The sequence below is a fragment of the Cryptomeria japonica genome, chromosome 8 (genome assembly GCF_030272615.1).
Source record: "Cryptomeria japonica chromosome 8, Sugi_1.0, whole genome shotgun sequence".
Taxonomy (NCBI): domain Eukaryota; kingdom Viridiplantae; phylum Streptophyta; class Pinopsida; order Cupressales; family Cupressaceae; genus Cryptomeria; species Cryptomeria japonica.
This window is the reverse complement of record NC_081412.1, coordinates 556,580,819-556,600,797: the sequence shown is the minus strand read 5'-3', so window position 1 is coordinate 556,600,797 and position 19,979 is coordinate 556,580,819.

Genomic DNA, 19,979 nt, shown 5'->3' with positions numbered 1-19,979 from the left:
GTTTGATCCATTGATATGAAGTTAGATGAATTCCACCAATGGAGAGAGAAGATGAGTCAATTTTATGTTGTTGTATACAATTGTAAGCAAATAAATGATCTAAAAATCACCAAAGCACATATAGCCCCATATTTCATTAACCCTCAAACACAACTACCCATTCTTGCCAGCAAAAAAAGAATTTTGATTAGGTGGTGTCAACATCCACATAAATGTTTACATTTTTGGGATAGGTGGTGGATGGTTTTTGATCATCCACCTCATTATGATTATGAGGTACCTTTTTTTAAAAAAGAAATTATATTGTGAGTTTGCATTGGGTATAAAACTCAATTATTTTTGACATGAGGTTATTCCACAGTGTTGGTGGTGGCATGCCACAACACATATTAGGGGCACATACTATTACACACACACTTTATCCACCCATGGTTCCTCCTATTATTCCCTCCATTCCTACACATATGCAACATAGAGAAATGGTTTCAAGCTTAGGTGCTTTGAGTGCCCTCTCGGGTAACATCAGTGAGCAAGCTTCCCACATGGTAGTTGCTCCATGGTTGACACCACATATGTGTACAAGTTGTAATTAGGTACCGTGTAGGTCCTACTCGTGGTCCAGAATCCACTTTAGATATACCTACAATATTATATGATATCATGTGTGTGTGTGTGTGTGAGAGAGATATATATAAATTAAGTGCACACATTTTTAATACAATCTAATGTTTGATTCAAATTTGTTGGTGTATGTAGATGAGGGCTACACCTAATGTTCGATTCAATATTTCATCTACAACCACATAACTTGGCACACCTTTTGGGGTAAAAATAACAATTTTGTTTGCATTATGGATGAATTGATTATGTGTTGCATTGATGTTTTGTCATTGATGTCAACACTAGCTGTTATGGTTGGTTACCGATAGACAGGTTTTGGTTACTAGCAGACATGTTTTGGTTACCGGTAGAAGATCTAGTGTTACTGGCAAAAGAGACTATCTGTTGGACACTTCTGACATGTTTGGATCCATGGAGTATGTATGATTACATGCTTTTGAAGCATGTTTTGGTTAGTTGGTATTGACTTAGTAATCAGATGCTATCATACACTCTTGTAAACCCATACCGACATTGGTTTAAGGTTTAATCGGTAGAGCTTTCACTGAGGAATCTTGACAGTACGCATAAGTGGTGTTGGTGCGGCTTCTAGATGGATTTCAGGATGCTGAAGATGTTCTTTGATCATGCTTCAACTGCTTTAAGACATTGCTTTGGCATGGTGGACCCAAAATAGGTCCGGTACCTATCTAGGTTATGGACCGGTATCATGTTAATGTGTACTCGACACGTTACTCGGATGTTTTGAGATGTTCTATGGATTGGTTATTGTTGTTTTGGTCTTAAGCCATGGCATATCATTGTAATATGGATTTATGTATTGATCTTATTGTAATATATTTTAGGTGGCTGACCTAATTGGTTTAGGCCTTAGGGTTAGTATAAAATGATGTAAGATCTCATTGTAGATCATGGGGGATATGTGTCGTGGTCTTAAAATGCAATATCATATGCGAAGGAGATTTGGTCAATCATAGGTGATCAAATTGGGATTAAGGAAGAGGTCAAAGGCCTCCGGTATTGAGCTTAACCGAGATTGTAATCAGGCATGGTAGATGATATCTCTGGCAGTTCACTCTATTGGATTGTTGTCCATTTATCTTGAGATGGTTATTACCTCTCTGTAGTTAGTGAGACTCTTTTGTAATGAGAAGTACGCTCTAGGCAGTGTGCCTTCTTGCATGTGCAGGCCTCTCATTGTATCACATACTTTCTGCAGAAGTATCATCTGACTATGGGTTGGCTTTTGATGTAGAGGGTTTGGGATGTTATATCAATTTCTTGGTTTTTTATTCAAAAAAAGGGTCTCCGCTTGGTATCACTCATGGACCAATGTCTTTAACCTTCTCAAGGTTTCTAGAGATTTCCCTAGATCCTTCCCAAGGATATCTTCACTCAAGACAACTCACAACTGACAAGGAGTCTCCTACCCCTAAGGTTCCAACTCTTCAACCAAGGACACCTAACAGCCCCAAACCCCAAGAAAAAAGATATTTACACAAAAGGTGGAACCTAAACTATGTGAGTTTTTACACATGTTATATGGAATTTGCATAGATCTTGACCCCTTAGATGGATGTTTATTAGCCCTTTGTATCTTTTCCACTATTAGACCTAGGAAATAGGGCTACAAGCAATTAGCCCTCCATTTGGAATTTTCTTCATTTGTCTCACAATCTACCTGAACAACCCCTGAATAAATTTGATATTTGAATACTCTTTTGGGAATTCTACAAGATTCCAAACTTCTGCATCTGGGTTTTGAGTATGGATGGTCAAACCATACTGACCCTATTTTGCCTCTTCTAGTCAGTATTGGGGTTTAAGCTCTCAAAGGATTTTCCAGTCATAAAGGAAAGAAATAATTGCACTAGCTAAGGGTTTCCACCTGCCCAAGGGTCCTTCTCATGCCTAGTTTGGCCATCCAGCAATCTGTTGTTCAGGGTTTCTACCTTCTTTTCCTACTGCACATGCTTGCCACATGTCCAATGTCAAGCCTAGGATATCATCTTAGGATAGTCAAATGACACTTCTTGTCTTCAAAACCACCACAAAAATTTAATATACATGCCAAATCAACATACTCCTAGGTTTCAGATCGATCCCATGGAGAGAAGTTGATTTGTGCCACTATTTGCATTCAAACCCTTGGTTTGAGGGTTTTACCAGGCCAGTGGGATGGAGAATTCTCTTTCTCTCAAACCCGAATGTATCAAGACCTCAGAACAAACCCAAATGGTTAGTAAACCTCTGATACAACTTTCCATATTCTTAAATCATGCCCACCATTCGCTACGAATCATACAAGAACAAGTAACTCAAGGAAAATGTAGAAAAAACACAGTAACCGTTTTGTTTGAAAACAATAATTTCATTCAAAATCATCTTTAATGGTAGGCATCATTCCTCTAGGATTATATCACACCAATGAACTCCTCCAAATACCTCCAACGTATACAAGCAACCAACCAACCGTTGGATGAACCATATTTGAAAATGTTGCAAGAAAAGTTGCTTAAGACAACAATTACAACTTTGCAACTTTTGACAACTTTTAACAAGTTGGTCCTGCCTTCCCACCAAAGGTCAAGAATGAACATACTACACATTGCAAACCCTTAAACATCAAAAATACCAATAAAAGGCTCATACAAGGCTTTTGACCTAGTTGACACAGCTTGGAACCTCAAAGCTTATAACATTGCCTAGGCCTAATCAATAGGCCTTCAAACACACACACATTCTATTCCCAACATAACCTTAAATCAAAATGATGTAGACACATGCCAAAATGAAGTAGAAACATGTCCTGGTGCTCTCGCACCAACTTCCCAACGTGGTTTTTCCCTTTTCGGGTTTTCCACATACAAATCATGGTGTTATGTCGTATGGTTGCATTATGTTGATTATATGCTTTATTGTTAAGTTCATTGCTTACCGATATCTGTTTCTGCTATTCTGGTACTTTATGTTTATGTGATTTGGTTAAAGGTTATTAAGTGGATTAATTGATATAATCTGTTAACAACTGATTCACCCCCCTCTCAGTTGTTCACCGATTATCCTAATAAATTTATCTAGACATTGAACTATTTAAGTTATCATGTTGAAGTTTGACAATTAAAAATTAAATCAATAAAATTATCATGTTGAATGTTGAATGTTTGATGCTCCAGGGCCTAGGTCATGCAACATCTACATCGTACCGACCAGAGGGTGTCACAAGTGTAGCTCATACATCATCAAGCTTTGAGCACAATCCATCTACCATATGCATCTTTAAAAAAAAACTATATATACTTAGGAATTTGTACTATTTCAATTCAATATAATTGACACAAATATGTTCAATAAATATAATTTTATTATATACATGTTTGTAGGTGGACACTTTTATTAGGATAGGCTATCCTCATGACATTTATTAGAGCCAAAATCAAGGGTCATCTATATCATTTTAGGTCTTTACAATATAAATTTATTTATAGGGATTGACAAAGTTCATACTTCAACATATTTTTAACCTAATTTGTTCATGCACATTTTATTTGACCTTGTACACATTCTGCGTCTTTTGGTCTTGATTCAAGTGCACCTAGACCTCTAGGTGCACATGATATTGGTAGACGAGATGAGTGGCCTCATGTACGATATTACAAATTTGATTATTTAATCAAATTATCAACGAATTATAAATTTTTAAAAATTCTAAACATGTGTGCACGCGTTTCTTATCTTGTACATGATGACACAGGTCCTGAGCAAATAGTACACACTAAGAAATTTTTTGGAGGTGATGAGCACTTGCATACGATAAGTTTAGTGAATTTACATCAAAATTATGTCATTGGCATACACACATGCTTATTTGAAAAATGTTTAATTTTTTAATAATTAATCTGATTTGAAAAACTTGTTTGTCTTGTATGGCATGAGACATGTCAATCCAATATACGTGGATTGAAGAGGACACTAGATTTTTTTTTTTTGATAAAAGTGGAGAATCTACTAAACTTATATATTACTCATAAAAATGTTTACATCGGGTTCAAAAAAGACATACCGATAGGAAAGAACCCGCAAGAAAGCCTCCGGTTGTAGCCTTCAAAAAATAAAAACTAGGCACTACCATTACATAATTTTTTGCTGTCCAGTCAGATCACCCAACCCCCTACCTCTAACAATTATACAAGGGTCCCATAGGACATTTACAAAAAAGAAGACTGCCGCTAAATGAAGGGCTGAACAAAAATGCCATCAGGATTACATGAAGGACCACCAAGGAGATAATAGTGATGTAGAAGTTCCAGCCAAACCCTATTGAAACACTAAAGCATAATAGTAGCCAAAGAACCTCTAAATCTGCATCAACAAAAAACCATACCACCAACTCCAAAAAAAAGTTAGATATCCAAAAACCAAGAGCTAGTGCTCTCCTCCAGAGGATCATGAGATGAGACCGGAGGAGGAATAACCCTTAGTGGAAAAGCCAAACAAGAAGGAGCAGAGAACAAAAAGCCCAAAGTGATCAATGAGTGCAAGGCCTCAAAAATGACCCAAGCTTTATCCACATACTTATCAAGAGCCAGATACAATAGAAAATCCATAGAAGCCCATGTGTCTTCCATGGAATCACATATCAGTCCCATTCTTAATTCATGCAATAATTGACCAGACCAACCATTAACCATGAGCTCATGGTGAGGAAGAAACCCACCATAATAAAAAGACCCCACATCAAAACGATAATCAACAAATGCAGAAGAAACCAAGTCCCAATTACATACTGTCGGAAAAATGAACATGGAAACCAAGAGGCAGACCAAATCATCATCGAGTAAAACATCATAACAAATTGTAACAAACCAAGACATAAGCTCAGCATAAGAAATATGAGGGCAAATTTCCAACCATCGACACCCCAGAAGTCTGCGGAATTCAAAATCCACCGCAAGAGGAAACAAATTAAAGACCTTACCAAGCTTGATAGAATTATCCACATTCTCTTCCTCCGATAGCCCAGCTTCTAGAAATACTCTGTATGTCCCAGTGGTTAGGGAAGATGACATTTGCAAGAGGAAGAGCTCCAATAAAAACCACAGAAGCATAAAACATAAAATGCTGCTTAATTCATAACAAAACAAGATAACACATGAAAATATAAATGAGAAAACCACCCTTAACTTCCCATAATGACGAGAACAACAATGCAAAATATCCATTACAAACTTCCTTGATTTAACCATTTCACATGGGTTAACAACCCTGAAACTGACAACCATAAATGAAAATCCAGAAGGAGAGGACACCACCCCCAAACAATGATTATCGCATAAAACCAAATCTACCATGGCTGAAAACTCACACAAGGTGGCCAGTGATGCAGTACCAAAACTTTAACAAATAATAATAGCCCAGGAACGTACTACACATTTAAAGAGTTACAAGCATGCCACAACCTATGAAGGACCGAAAACAAAAAATGTTCAAAACAAACACATGCCACCACCCTTGAAAATATCATGAACAACCACATCCTCACCCTATAAATGGCATTATAAACGACTGATACTTAAAGTAGAAATATGGTTTCTACATCAGATAAAAGGCACATACAAAGTAATCCATAAAGTGAAAAAAGAGGATGAACCTAACCAATCAAGGAAGGCGGCCAACCTTTTAACTAGAGACAAGACATCCCATTACCTTCCACATAACCTTGAGGAATATCCCTTACCTCGATAATATTTAAATTTGTCTTTAGAATGATTTGCACATTCGGCAAAAAACTGCAATTTACTTGCTAACCATACCTCATGGGATATACCTCATCTAGCCCAAAAGAAAATTGTAAGAACACACCATATGTAAACAAAAACATAATAGAGCCTATCATCCTCCTATCTACACATGTGGTGCAAATAAAATCCGATCAGAGTAAAGGATAACATGAATACCTCAAGAGATAATAGAAGCAGATAAACCCAAATGAATTACCTTAAACCCTTAGATTAGATCAAATACCCGAGAAGAATATCTTGAGGAAATGGCCCTTACCTCGACAATATTTAAATTGATCTTTAGAATGATTTGCAACATTCGACAAAAACTACAATTTACCTGCTAACCATACCTCATGGGATATACACACCATCACCTAGCCCAGAAGCAAAATTGTAAGAACACACCATATGTAAACAAAAACATAATAGAGCCTATCATCCTCCTATCTACACATGTGGTGCAAATAAAATCTGACCAGAGTAAAGGATAACATGAATACCTCAAGAGATAATGGAAGCAGATAAACCCAAAAGAACTACCTTAAACCCTTAGACTAGATCAAATACTCAAGAAGAATATCTTGAGGAATGTCACTTGCCTCCACATTCTTAAGATGAGCACCAGAGTCAATTGCAATATTAGCCAAAAAATCTGCAAGCTTATTCAGTTCTCTAAAACAATGAGATAACGAGAATGTATCAAAGAATGACAACTTCTCCAAAATATGATCTAATATGTACTTCAAATGCCAAAAATTGCTCTTACTTTTCAAAAAACTCTGAATAATGACCAACGAATCCCCCTGAATTAATAGGTTTTTAATTTCTAAAGAGATAGCCAAATCAATCCCTAGGGACAAAGCTTGGCATTCAACAAAATTGTTTGATTGGGAACCAAGGGCATGACATTGAGCAGCTATTAAGATTGCATTGTGGTCAAAAATAGCCATACCAGCCCCAACTAGCCCGGGTTACCCCTAGAAGCTCCATCAAAATGAAGCTTGAAATGGCCTAGAGGAGGAGAATCCCATCTAGCAGCAAGTCTCTTATTAATAGCAACAAGACCTTTTGCGATAGACCCATGAGAAGGGATGGTAGAGAGAGATTTCCAGGTCCTTGTAATCCTACTATCCCAATGAGTGAAGGATGTCAAATTCTCCAAATTCTTATGAATGTATGACAGAGCCACCTCCGAGATAGAAGCCTCAATCTTGAATAAAATTTCTGAGAGCGAAGCTGATAGATTTTTAAAAATCCTATTATTTCTCTCTAACCATATGTTCCAAATGATAATGAAAAGAGAGATGAGCCAGAGACAAGCATAAAAGGATGAGGAAAACAAGATAGGCCAGGATCTAAAGTGGGAGAGAAGGTCATTGCCAATAACAAAGGATAGTCCTAGTTTCTCAAACAACCATTGCCAACATCCAAAAGCAAAATCACAGTGAAGAAACAGGTGAGAGGAAGATTCTAAATTCTTATTACACAAAACACAAGGGAAAACAACAGTCAATCCCATCCTATCCAATCTCATCCCTGTAAGAACCTTGTCTTGTACAACAAGCCAAGCAAATGCACCTACCTTCGGAAGGCAAGCTGAATGCCAGAACAATTTAAAGGGCTAGGAAGAAAAGTCCTTAGCTGGCATAAGGAAATTATATCCATCTTTCACAGAGTATTTGCTAGATATACTCTTAGTCCAAATAAGCTCATCTTCCCTCTCAGACAAGATGACAACTCTATCTTTGAGGACATTACAAAATTCTACTTTCAAACTAAGGTCAACATTCAGACAGTCAATTGATTTCCATTTAGCCATCTTCACATGACCACTTTGTACAATATCAAAATAATCAGACAAAAGAATTCCCCATTTGAGATAAAGGATTGACTTCAATGGGGTCCAATCCCCAATGGAGTCCAAAGGACAATAACCATTCCAAGCATCATCCCAAAATCTAGCTTTACTACCATTATACACAACCCAAGAAAGATGGGGCAACAAGACACTTCTACATTTAACCAAAAAATTCCAAATAGCCGACCCATGGGGAAAACTCGAAGCACGAAAAAACACTCTCTTGCCCCATTATTAAAATAATTAGCAAACATGATCTTAGCCTAGAGGGAATCTGTTTTATCATACAATTTCCAAACTAGCTTAGCCCCCAAGGCCAGATTCTGATTCTCCAAGCTTCTAATCCCTGACCCCCCAAGTTCTTTAGGAAGACAAAATTTATCCCAGGCTAGCAAGGGGATCCTACATTTCCCATCCTTACTATTATTCGAAAGAAAGGATATCAGAGTATCCTTCAAACTAACAAGAACAAAATTTGGAGCTTTGAGAATTGACATTAAGTAAATTGGCACCGCATTCAACACAGACTTAATCAGAACAATTTTCCCTGCCATGGTAAGCCATTTGTGGTTCCAGGACAAGATTTTCTTTGATATCCCTGAAATTATTTTATCCCAAAATCCCACCTTGTCCTTTTTAACAAAAAAGGGGATCCCAAGGTAGCTGCAAGGAAAATCCCCAAGTTGGAAACCCCAAAACTTTTGAAGCCTACCCTGAATCAAGGAGTGAGTGTTTAAGAAGAATATCTTAGACTTGTCCTTATTGACCTTCTGTCCAGAAAATGAAGCAAATTCTTAATCACTTGATCAATAATTCTAGCCTCCTTCAAAGATGCATTGCCAAACAAAAGGGTGTCATCAGCAAAAAGGCAATGGGAAATCCTCTGATCAAAGTTTTGAATGTGGATTTATGTTTTACTGATGATAGCTCTATTTTTACTTATCACATGTTGACATATAATTTTAGTACGTATATGTATTATGTTTTGTATTTATTTATGGACTATGGACATGTTTTAGAACACATTTCATGGACTATATATATGTTTTTTTGAACATACATTATTTATATGAACAACATTATGTGGACTAGATGTATATGTGTTTTTGGAAGTTACATTATCTGGAATATGTATAATTTAATAATAATATATATGACATGTATATATTGATCTCTTTTTTGAAATTATAATGTGAAATTAGATATAACTTAATAAGATGTATACAATCTTTTTAATGATTATTTGCAAATTAATTTAATGAACTTAATGAATTTAATGAGTCATTAAAAATGAACTTAATGAACATAATGAGTCATGTTACCATCTTAATTAGTCATAGAAAATGAACTTATTTCAAACATAATGAACTTAATTGAACATAATGAACACAATGAATTAATATAAGAGACCTATTAGTCATTCATTAGTCACAACTTAAACAAATATTAAAGAGATGTATTAGTCACATTTACAATGAATTAATATAAAATACCTATTAGTCATTCATTATTCACAAATTCACAAAATATTAGAGACCTCTTAGTCACATTTTAAGAATGAAATAAGATAATAAGGTTGTTGGCAAGAGACACTATATTGGTAGATATTAGTGCATGAGGAATGTTTCAGGGTTATTATTGATGGTAACTCAGATTAGATATCACATTCGGTATATGCCAAATTGTTCTACTAGAAGTTTGATATTCATTTTTTTTGAGTCTAAAAGGTGAAATACAGCACATGGTAGAGTATGAGTACATTGAGCAGATTTCAATTTTCGTTGCATAGTTTTGGTTGCGGTGGAAGAGGTAGTTGATTGGATGTTAGAAACAACTTATTTTGCAATCCTAGCCTTCAGTATTGAAGATCCGATATACAGTATTTGAGGAAAAACAGGGTTATTTTGGTGTAGCGTGTCATGCAAAATCTTTGGGATGATTTGGGTGTTTGGTTTTGAGTTCAAGGTGGTCAAGCCGACATATGTGAAGCATATTATCAATTTGTTTAGGTTTGCATATGGATTTGTAATCGGATTGAGCGGACTTATTGTTACACATTTCATGTTGCGTGTTATGTGATCTTTGGGGCCGACATGGAATTGATTTAATTTGTTGGTGTGGATATATAAGACAAATTTTTATGACCTTTTTGCAGATCAATGTGAGTGTGCAAAGAGTGTGTGAGCGTTGGTGCGTAGTTTCATGTGTGCTTTCTTTGATTTTGTGCTCTGGTATATGATGGAGCAACAAAACAGAGCAGTTTGTCAGAACAATGGAAGACAATCGCTTTGTGCTTAATTAGAATTGCATTTTGGCATTGTATAAGGTGAAAATGGATGATGAAAATAATAATATTGAAAGACTAACAAAGATACAACCACAAAAACCCTAGCCTAACAATGAAAGGCATCCACCATACACAAATGAAGATACGTAAGATCATGCAAATAAACAATAACAAAACAAGATATACCAATCACATGTAAAGTAGGGTTTTAATCTCCATTGTCTCCTATCTCCATTTATTTGTTTGATATTATTGCTCTTAGATTTTATGTGTGCACAATATCTCAATAAAGAACATATTATGGTTGATAGCTTGATCGCAAGAAAGCTTGATTGCCTAAGATTGATTAGGTCATTAAGGTCGATAATGAAGGAGAGTATCCTCTTATATAGAAGACACTATAGGAAATGGAGGGATAAGATTGAGAGGTGTAAAGGTAAATGGTCGGCTATGATTAAAGGGTAGGTAGAGGAAATAATTAAATGATAAAGGGGGTACATAAGAGAAGAATTAAGAGATGAATGACATGTGTCATGGGTAGAAAAAGCTAATGAATTAATTAAATAAATAAAGATTGATTTAATTAATAGAGGAAGTGGGATCAATTAAATAAATAAAAATATTTATTTAATTTAAGAAAATGACAATTTAAATAAATAAAAGTATTTATTTAAATGAGGAAAGAATTAGAAGAGGATTACTGAATTAATTAAACAAATAAAGACTTATTTAATTAATAGAAGACTTAGTGTAAAATAATTAAATAAATAAAAATATTTATTTAATTAGACAGAACAATTTTAAGTGTCTACAAACATTAGTAGATTCTATTCATTAGTTCATACATTCTTGTTATCATTGTAAATCATTTGTAGGACAATGAGTCCTCCGGGGTTGTAGCCCTCTTTTGTAATTGAGCAGTGAGCTCTAGGCAGTGTGCTTGAATGTGTGTGCATTCCCCTTTGTAATATTATCATACTCCTAATCATAGTATTATAATATTGTGGATCTCAATCCCACAATGGTTTTTCCCTTTCCTGGTTTCCACATAAAATTTTTGGCATTATGGTTTTGTGCTTGCTTGCATTTAGTTTCTGCACTTTGTTTTTATTCATTTGTATCCGGTGGTTTAAGAATTGGTTTAAGAAAGTTATTAATTGTAGAACACTAATTCACTCCCCCTCTCAATGTTCATTGATTCCAACAATTGGTATCAGATCCTAGTTCCTTTGAGGAAGCCTAACAACTTGAGGAAGATCTAAGAGAGTAAATCAATGGACTCAATTTTGCAGAAACAACTTATTGTGGCACTTGAAGAGTTAGATACAACAAGGAAAGAAACAATTAGCCCGAGAAGAAATCTGAGTGATGCTGAAAATTTCAATTTGTCATTGAAAGAACAAGTGAACACATCTAGAGAGAAGAGAAAGGAGTTGACACACAAACTCAAGGAGAAAGAAGAGCAATGCATTGATAATCAAGACAAGACAGATGAATGTGAAAAACTTGCTAGAGATAATGCAGTCCTGAAGAATGAAATGCAATCCATTGACATGAAGCTAACAAAGGAGATTGAAGATAGGAAGAAGAATGAAGAAAGTCCGATTCAGTCATTGAAGGATATATCTAATGAATGTTGCAGACTAAATCATAAAAAATGACTTGCTAAAGCTTGAATTGATACAATCCAAAAATAATGAGCAAGAGCTTGAAAGACATCATAATTCTGAGAGATGAGATTACCATTGCTAATGAGTACAAATAAAGATTCAATGCTAGCTTGGCTAAGATGGATGAGATGTTACAAAGTCAAAAGAATAAAGGTGATATGGGAGGACTTGGATTTGAAAAGGGAGAAAGCTTCGGATTCGGACAAAGAAATCATTAGAAGAACAAGAGATCTTCGGTAAGACAATATAATGCTTATAAATTAAATGGTAAATGTTTTGTTTGCAATAAATTTGGTCATATGTCAAGTCAAAGCAGAAATAGAGCTAATCAAAACAATTCATTATTCTCCGGACAATGTTTCAATTGCAATAAATATGGTCATAAGTCAATTGAATGCAGAAGTATGGTAAATAGGAGAAATGTAAGATGCTATGCTTGTGCAAGATTTGGTCATATTGTTAACCAATGCAGATCAAGGAGAAATCAAGATAATTCTAGGCCTAATTAGAGAAACAACATTGTTTGTTAAGCTTGCAACAAATCTGGTCATATTGCTAAATATTGTAGAAACAAGAATATGAGCAAGAATTCTCTGAAATACAAGAGAAAAGAAGATGAAAAGGGAAAAGTGAAGGTTGAAGAGATCAAAGAGAATCAAAAGAAGATGTGGGTAAAGAAGGATGATTCAAATGCAGAAAATGGGTTCACACGTGATTCCGGTGTTGGAACCTCATCAGTAACTAAGGCATTTGGCCTTAGGGGGAATCTTTTCATGCATATCCTTAAAATCCCCTTTCTGAGATATGTAACCGATTGCAAAAGGTTGCAGATGACTGTAGATGGTTGTGTAGATGATCTTGAGAGATATTCGAAAGATTTGATACCTATTTGATGCTACGGTACAACATTCATGAGATTCGGAGCATCCGAGAGAACTTTCAAGTTGAGCATTTAGTGCACATTAAAGTTAAGCATTCAAAGGATAAAAAGGCATTTTAACTTTCATTTGTCACATTGCATTTGAAGTGAAAGAACACAAGAGTGTGGTGAAGAAGATTGAGCAACTAAACCAGAGCTTGAAAGGATTCAACAAAGATTTCTTGCATCCAATTGAAGATAAAAATGTATTTTCTGAGTTAGAGCTATTTGTTCATAACTAAGAATTAGACAATGACATCATCTGGTGTGGCAACTCCATTGGTTGTTGAGATAACTGATAGGGCAAGGCATAAGTTTAAGAAGCATCCATACAAATCAATGGAAGATGATCCGAATGGAGCATTTTCATTTGTTTTGTGTGGCGTATTGCACGTTGAAGACATTAGGGCATACATCTATTACAATATTGAGGAGCTTGGAAACATTGAAATGTTATCTCTGTATACCAAGCACATGATGGATGGTATGGGCAACTTGAAACCAGAATTCAAATCTCTGCAGGACAAGGGTTTCATTCAGTTTGTGAACTTTTTCGGTTTTCGATGAACTCGAATGGGTAAGGTGCATTTCGAGGAAGGTCCATGATGAATTTATATGGCTTGATAAATCGTACAAGATCACCAAGAATGAAATCAAAGTTGTCACATGTTCGAATGGAACTGGTGAAGTTCTCGGTCTGAGAAATGTGAAGAAAATGACAGTAATAGAGGTAACCGATTCCCAACATGATAGCAGATCAATGACAATTAGTGACATAATTGAATATGATGTCAAATTTGCATCCATGGTGACAAGCTATAAGGTCTATCATAGTAGTAGAATAAACTTAGTCTCCAATACGACAATATATGCAACCTATCAAATTATTAAGGAGGACAAGTTGTATTACCTGTGTGGAGTACTTCTGAGTTCACTAGTGAGAAATTTGAAGAAGATAAAGCAGGAAAAGAAGCACGTTTTAAGTTTGGTACTTTGATTATCTATTTAGCCTTCTATTTCATGAGAGAGATCCCCGATTTACACAAAGTGCAATGGGCATATGACAAACTGGTGGTGATGCAGATCAAAGAATCCTTACAAGGATTAGGAGATGCTCAAGCACAAAAAGCTATCCTATGGGGTTCTTCAAATCCTTGCAAGGCATGGAAAGGATCTCGAAGGAGATTGTAGAAAATTATGAGGATGCCATATTATTCATGGTGGAAATTGACCAATTACTAATGGAAGTTGTTGAACCAAGGACAGTGTGGATCATGCCCATGGGGTATGAAGTTGATGCAAATACTCTTGATGCATATCCTCAACATCTTTTGAGTAAGCCGGTGGATGAAAAGGAAGAGATATTTGGGATGTATAAGGAGAAAAGTTTAACCTTGCACTCCCAATTTACCAAGCCTAGAATGCTAAAGAGAGTGAGGAAAGAAGTAGAGCAACTTGCTGAAGATATGGGAATTACAAAGGAAATAGTCCGTACGGCTAGAGAGTAGAATATCCTAAAAGAGGAGGACATTGTCAAACCGAAGAAGACTAAACTAGCCTCTACTCCTCCTAATACAAGGAAAACCAAGTGAGAACCTTCTTTCGATGCTCAAAAGCTTGTTCCTCCACCAAAGCCTCAATCCAAATCATCGGGTGGAGCATAGAAAAGGAAGAAAGGGAAGCCTGAAAGAGTTTATGTGGCAGGCATTATAGAAGAAGAGACTGAATCTGATGAAGCAGTCAGGGAAGTGAAGAAGACTACTACTTCTGCCAGGGTAGTCAAGAAGCCACCATCTAGAGAAGGTCAGCCAAACAAAAAGCCAAGAGTTGGAGCTGAGCAATCTGAAAGACCTTGACCTAGAAAGAAGCCCAATGCTGAGCTTGATGAAGCATTAAAGTCTGGAAAACTTGAAGGTAAATATACTATTGTGCCCCCCATCACATTAAGTTAGATAGTTGATACAATAGTAAAGGAAGGGAATCTGAAGCATTTATCAAAATGGTATGATAATTATGATGAGAATGATAAAAGAACTCTAGAAGAAGCTGTTGTAGAATATATGAATGTATATGGTAAAGCCTTGATAGAATTATCATCAATGATTTCAAAGGGTGTATATGAAATTTTGGATGCCAGAAGGCATACGACTAGTCTAGAAGATGAGAGAATAAAGTAATATGTATTGGTTAATTTGTGCTCAGTAATTTCTAAGAGTGAAGTAGATAGACTTCTTAAGATTGCAAAGAGAAGATTTAGAAGAAAAACTAGAGTTAATAAGATCATGTTTGGAAAGGTTGATGAAGTATCTAAGGAGATAGAAGTAATTTTGAAGTAAGTTTTGGAAGAGAATAGGTGTGAGATAAATCTAGTAAAAGATGACACCCATCCAGAAGTACATACAGAGGATGATACCTCCATTCTGGATGAGAAAACAAATGAACAAGATATAGTTGGAGATGATACTATTGATAGTCAGAAGGTTACAAACTCCGGTGAAGCTGATCAGAATCCTCCGGTAAGATCTATTGAATTGGAGAAGGAAACTAAGGAGGTTGGTGATGAAAAGGGAGAGAATGTCGAGAAAGGAGAAGATGTAGAAAAGGCAAAGAAGGATAAGGGTGAAGACAAGATTGAATAGGTTCTAGCGACAAGAGACACTATGGACAAGGGAAAGAAGATTATTAGTGACATAGATCTCACCAAAGGGCCCATCGATCTTAACTCACTATCTCCTTTCCAACCACTCGAGCTTGCAACACTTGCACATGCCAAAGCTAGTGAAGACTTATTGAAGTATCACTATGATGATAAGAAGATCAAGGAATGTGAAGGGAAATTAACCGATATATCTCAAAATTATGCCCCCTATTCAGTTTTTTCTAGTAATTATGAAGCTCAAGTGATGGCTCTACTTGATAAAATCAAGAACCCAAATCAAGAAAAAGATAGAGTGGTTGGTAGAGTGGGAGAACTTAGGAACTTAATCACTCACTGGTTGGACACTTTTCTTATCAGTCAACAGGATGATATGAATGCTATGAATAAGAGTGTTCTATCAGATCTTAGAGGAAAAAAGATGAATTCCTATTTGTTTAGTGCTCTCATCAATATTTTGGAGAACTTGATGAAAGGTCGGGATGACCACTTGCATTCTTTAAAGACCTTTTTTGCAAACATTTTTAAATTTTTGTAAGTTATTGAGTATACCCTTGTACATAAATTTTAACAGGTACCTACCTTTTCCATTAATGTCAAAGGGGGAGATAGAGGAATGGAAAATAATGTATATTCTTAGGATGAGCTTGTTGAGTTGTTACAGTGTATGTCAATTTTGATCTAACAGTGTCATTTTTCATCAAGTGTTGCCATCAATGCCAAAGGGAGAGATTGTTGGAAAGATACATTGTACCGGTAGAGATTAGTGCATGATGAATGTTTTGGGGTCGTCATTGATGGCAACTCAGATCAGATATCACATTTGATTTATGCTGAATTGTTCTATCAAAAGTTTGATATTCATTTTTCTTAAGTCTGGAAGGTGGAATACAATATGGAATAGAGTATGAGTACATTGAGCAGAACTCATTTTTTTCATTGCATAGTTTTGGTTGTGGTGGAAGAGGTAGTTGATTGGATGTTAGAAACAATTTATTTTGCAATCCTAGCCTTTGGTATTGATTCTTGTGCAAGATTGAAGATTCAGTATTCTGTATTTCAGGAAGAACAGGGTTATTTTGGTGTAGCATGTCATGCAGATTCTTTGGGATGATTTGGGTGATTGGTTTTGAGTTCGAGGTGGTCAAGATGACACGTGTGAAGCATATTATAAATTTTTTTAGGTCCGCATATGGATTTATAATCAGATTGAGCCGACTTATTGTTACACGTTTCATGTTGCGTGTTGTGCAGTTTTGGGGCCGACATGGAATGGATTTAATTTGTTGGTGCAGATATATAAGACCAATTTATTTGAGCATTTTGTAGATCAATGTAAGTGTACAAAGAGTGTGTGAGCGTTGGTACGCAGTTTCACGTGTTCTATCTTTGATTTTGTGCTTCAGTATATGACAAAGTAGCAGAATAGAGCAATTTGTCAAAATAGTGGAAGATAGCCACTTTGTGCTTAACTGGAACTGCATTTTGGCATTAGTAGATGCTATCCATTAGTTCAAACATTCTTGTTTTCATTGTAAATCATTTGTAGGACAACGAGTCCTTCGGGGTTGTAGCCCTCTTTTGTAACTGAGTAGTGAGCTTTAGGCAGTGTGCTTGAATGCATGCACATTCCCCTTTTTAATATTATTATACTCCTGATCACAGTATTATAATATTGTGGGTCTCAATCCCACCGTGATTTTTCCCTTTCCGGGTTTCCACATAAAAATTTCAGTGTTATGGTTTTGTTCTTGCTTGTATTTAGTTTCTATACTTTTTTTTTATTCATTTGCATTCGGTGGTTTAAGAATCAGTTTAAGAAACTTCTTAGTTGTAGAACATCGATTCACCCCCCTCGCAATGTTCATTGATTCCAACAAAGGTATGTAAATAGATTTAATTATTTATTCATATTGGAAAAATGAATCATTCTTTTTTTCTTTTTATATTTATTATCAAGCATATGAGAGAAAAATAAGAGATATAGTAGTCATCATGATAAAAAGACTATCAACTCACATAAAAGTGTTAAAAACATGTATTCAATTATATATTATAATGACCAAAAACCTACCAAGCATATCAATTACATATTACATAAAGAGTTAAAGACTATTATGACCAAAAGCCTATCAATCCTACCTATAATCATTGGGATCTTCTTGTAAGGGACTTGCAAAAAAATTACATTTAAAAAAATAAATTATCATATCATTTGCAAGAGAATTACATTTATTGAAATAAAGTTAGACAATTGAACATTGAACCTTACCATCTTAGAGAAATAATTCTTCATTGTATATACTTAAATACACAAATAGTAGTATTCATTAATGCCATCTAGATGTGGGAGACCTTCAACAAAAATGATCTTATTAGTATAAATTATAATTAGTATCTATAAATCAAAATGCAACAGAAAGTATGCATCATGACTTAAAGGGATATGAATTAATTTTATATCATGTGCAAGACAATTACATTTATTGAAATAAAGTTAGACAATTGGACCTTACCATGTTAGAGAAACAATTCTTTATTTTATATCCTTGAATGCACAAACAATAGTAGTCATGTATGGCTTTTAGTTGTGGGAGACCTGAATTTTTTTTATTGGATTAGCTTTTATAATTAGGATCTATGACTTAAAATGCAACATAAAGTATTGTAATGGTGAAAAAGGTGAATGATGGAGAGATCAAGACAAAAAATTTTCTTCCCTCCGATGTGAGATGAAAGTTTCACTGCGGATTTCCCTTCAAACACTTTATCCACATTACATTAAAACAGGGGGGGAATTCAGTAGATCCAATCTCTTAGGGAATAGATTGAATACTAAATGAACTGATAATGAGATAGAAATGACAAGCTAATTGTTGGCATTTTGATGATGTTTAGTTGTGATTGTCATTGATGGACACACACTTATTTGTTGTATGAGTTATTCTCAACCAGTAGTATGTGATGTATTGTTCAAACCGATATTATATGCCATTGTATGCATAGTATTTGTTTGTTGAAGACTATCGGTGTTTGCAGAAGGAGCTTACCGGTCAAAGCATGACCAAGGACCTCAAGCGGTACGAGGACTTCAAGTGGTATGAGGACCCCAAGCAGCAGCCAATCTTTTTGAGATCGAAACATTATGTTCCAATTTACCAGTCTTTGTTTGTAAATCGGTAATCAGTAATACTGTGTTTTGTTAACTGACAAACTTGTAAAGTGTGATGAGTTGTCATCCATTGACACCGATGTGGTAATTCTATGCCATGTTACAAATTTGTGTCTAGATGCACTGTACCTAGGAAATTGTAGTCTAATCTCATTGGACCAACATGAAATCAGATTCCTATATGAGGAAATCATGTCTAGGGTTTTGCATGTAGATGTATGCGTGTGAAGTGTTGTAGAGAAGATTAGGTCTTTGCAAAAAAAGTATCTCGCGATAGAGATTGAAAAGAAGACTGAAGTAATGTTGTAATGCATTAACAAAGAGCATTCAAGGATCTAACTAAGCATTCGATGCTACTTTCTAGATCACTTGTTGATTACTAATCTCTTTGACAAGTTAGAAACCCTTAATTGGGTAGGCTTAGTTAAGGCTATTCCAAATCCTCTAACAAGGTGGTTCACAGTTGTGGATCTGAAATCCTTTAATAGGGTAGTCTTTAACAGAACTTATCTCCTAACAGAGATCTAGATTCCTAACAGGATCTGTTCTGGTGAAGAACATTGTAAGGCCTTAACCGGTCTGACCTTAACCAGTTTGGTTGCTATTCTGCAGATAGTAGACTTGTGAGTTTTACTCACCATGGTTTTTCCCATTTGGGTTTCCATGTTAAAATATCTTATGTTATGGTGATTGTGTTATTGTGGGTGAATGCTTTATTTTCTATTTGGCTTATTTGTGTATTAATTGGTTTACTGTTTAAAGGGCTATATCGGTCTGTAGTAAAATTGCTTAAGTGTTTGTTAAAGTTTTTGGGTATACTAATTCACCCCTCCCTCTTAGTATTCATCACTAACCCCTCTTTTAGAATGGAAAATGATTGAATCATGTGTTGTAAGACTCAGTGTAAAAGTAGAAAAGAACTGATTATAACTCGAGATAGAAGCGTGAGATGAAGTTGTGCACCTATATTTGGCTATAATATGTCGAGACGAAGCTGTCCTACAAATTTGAGG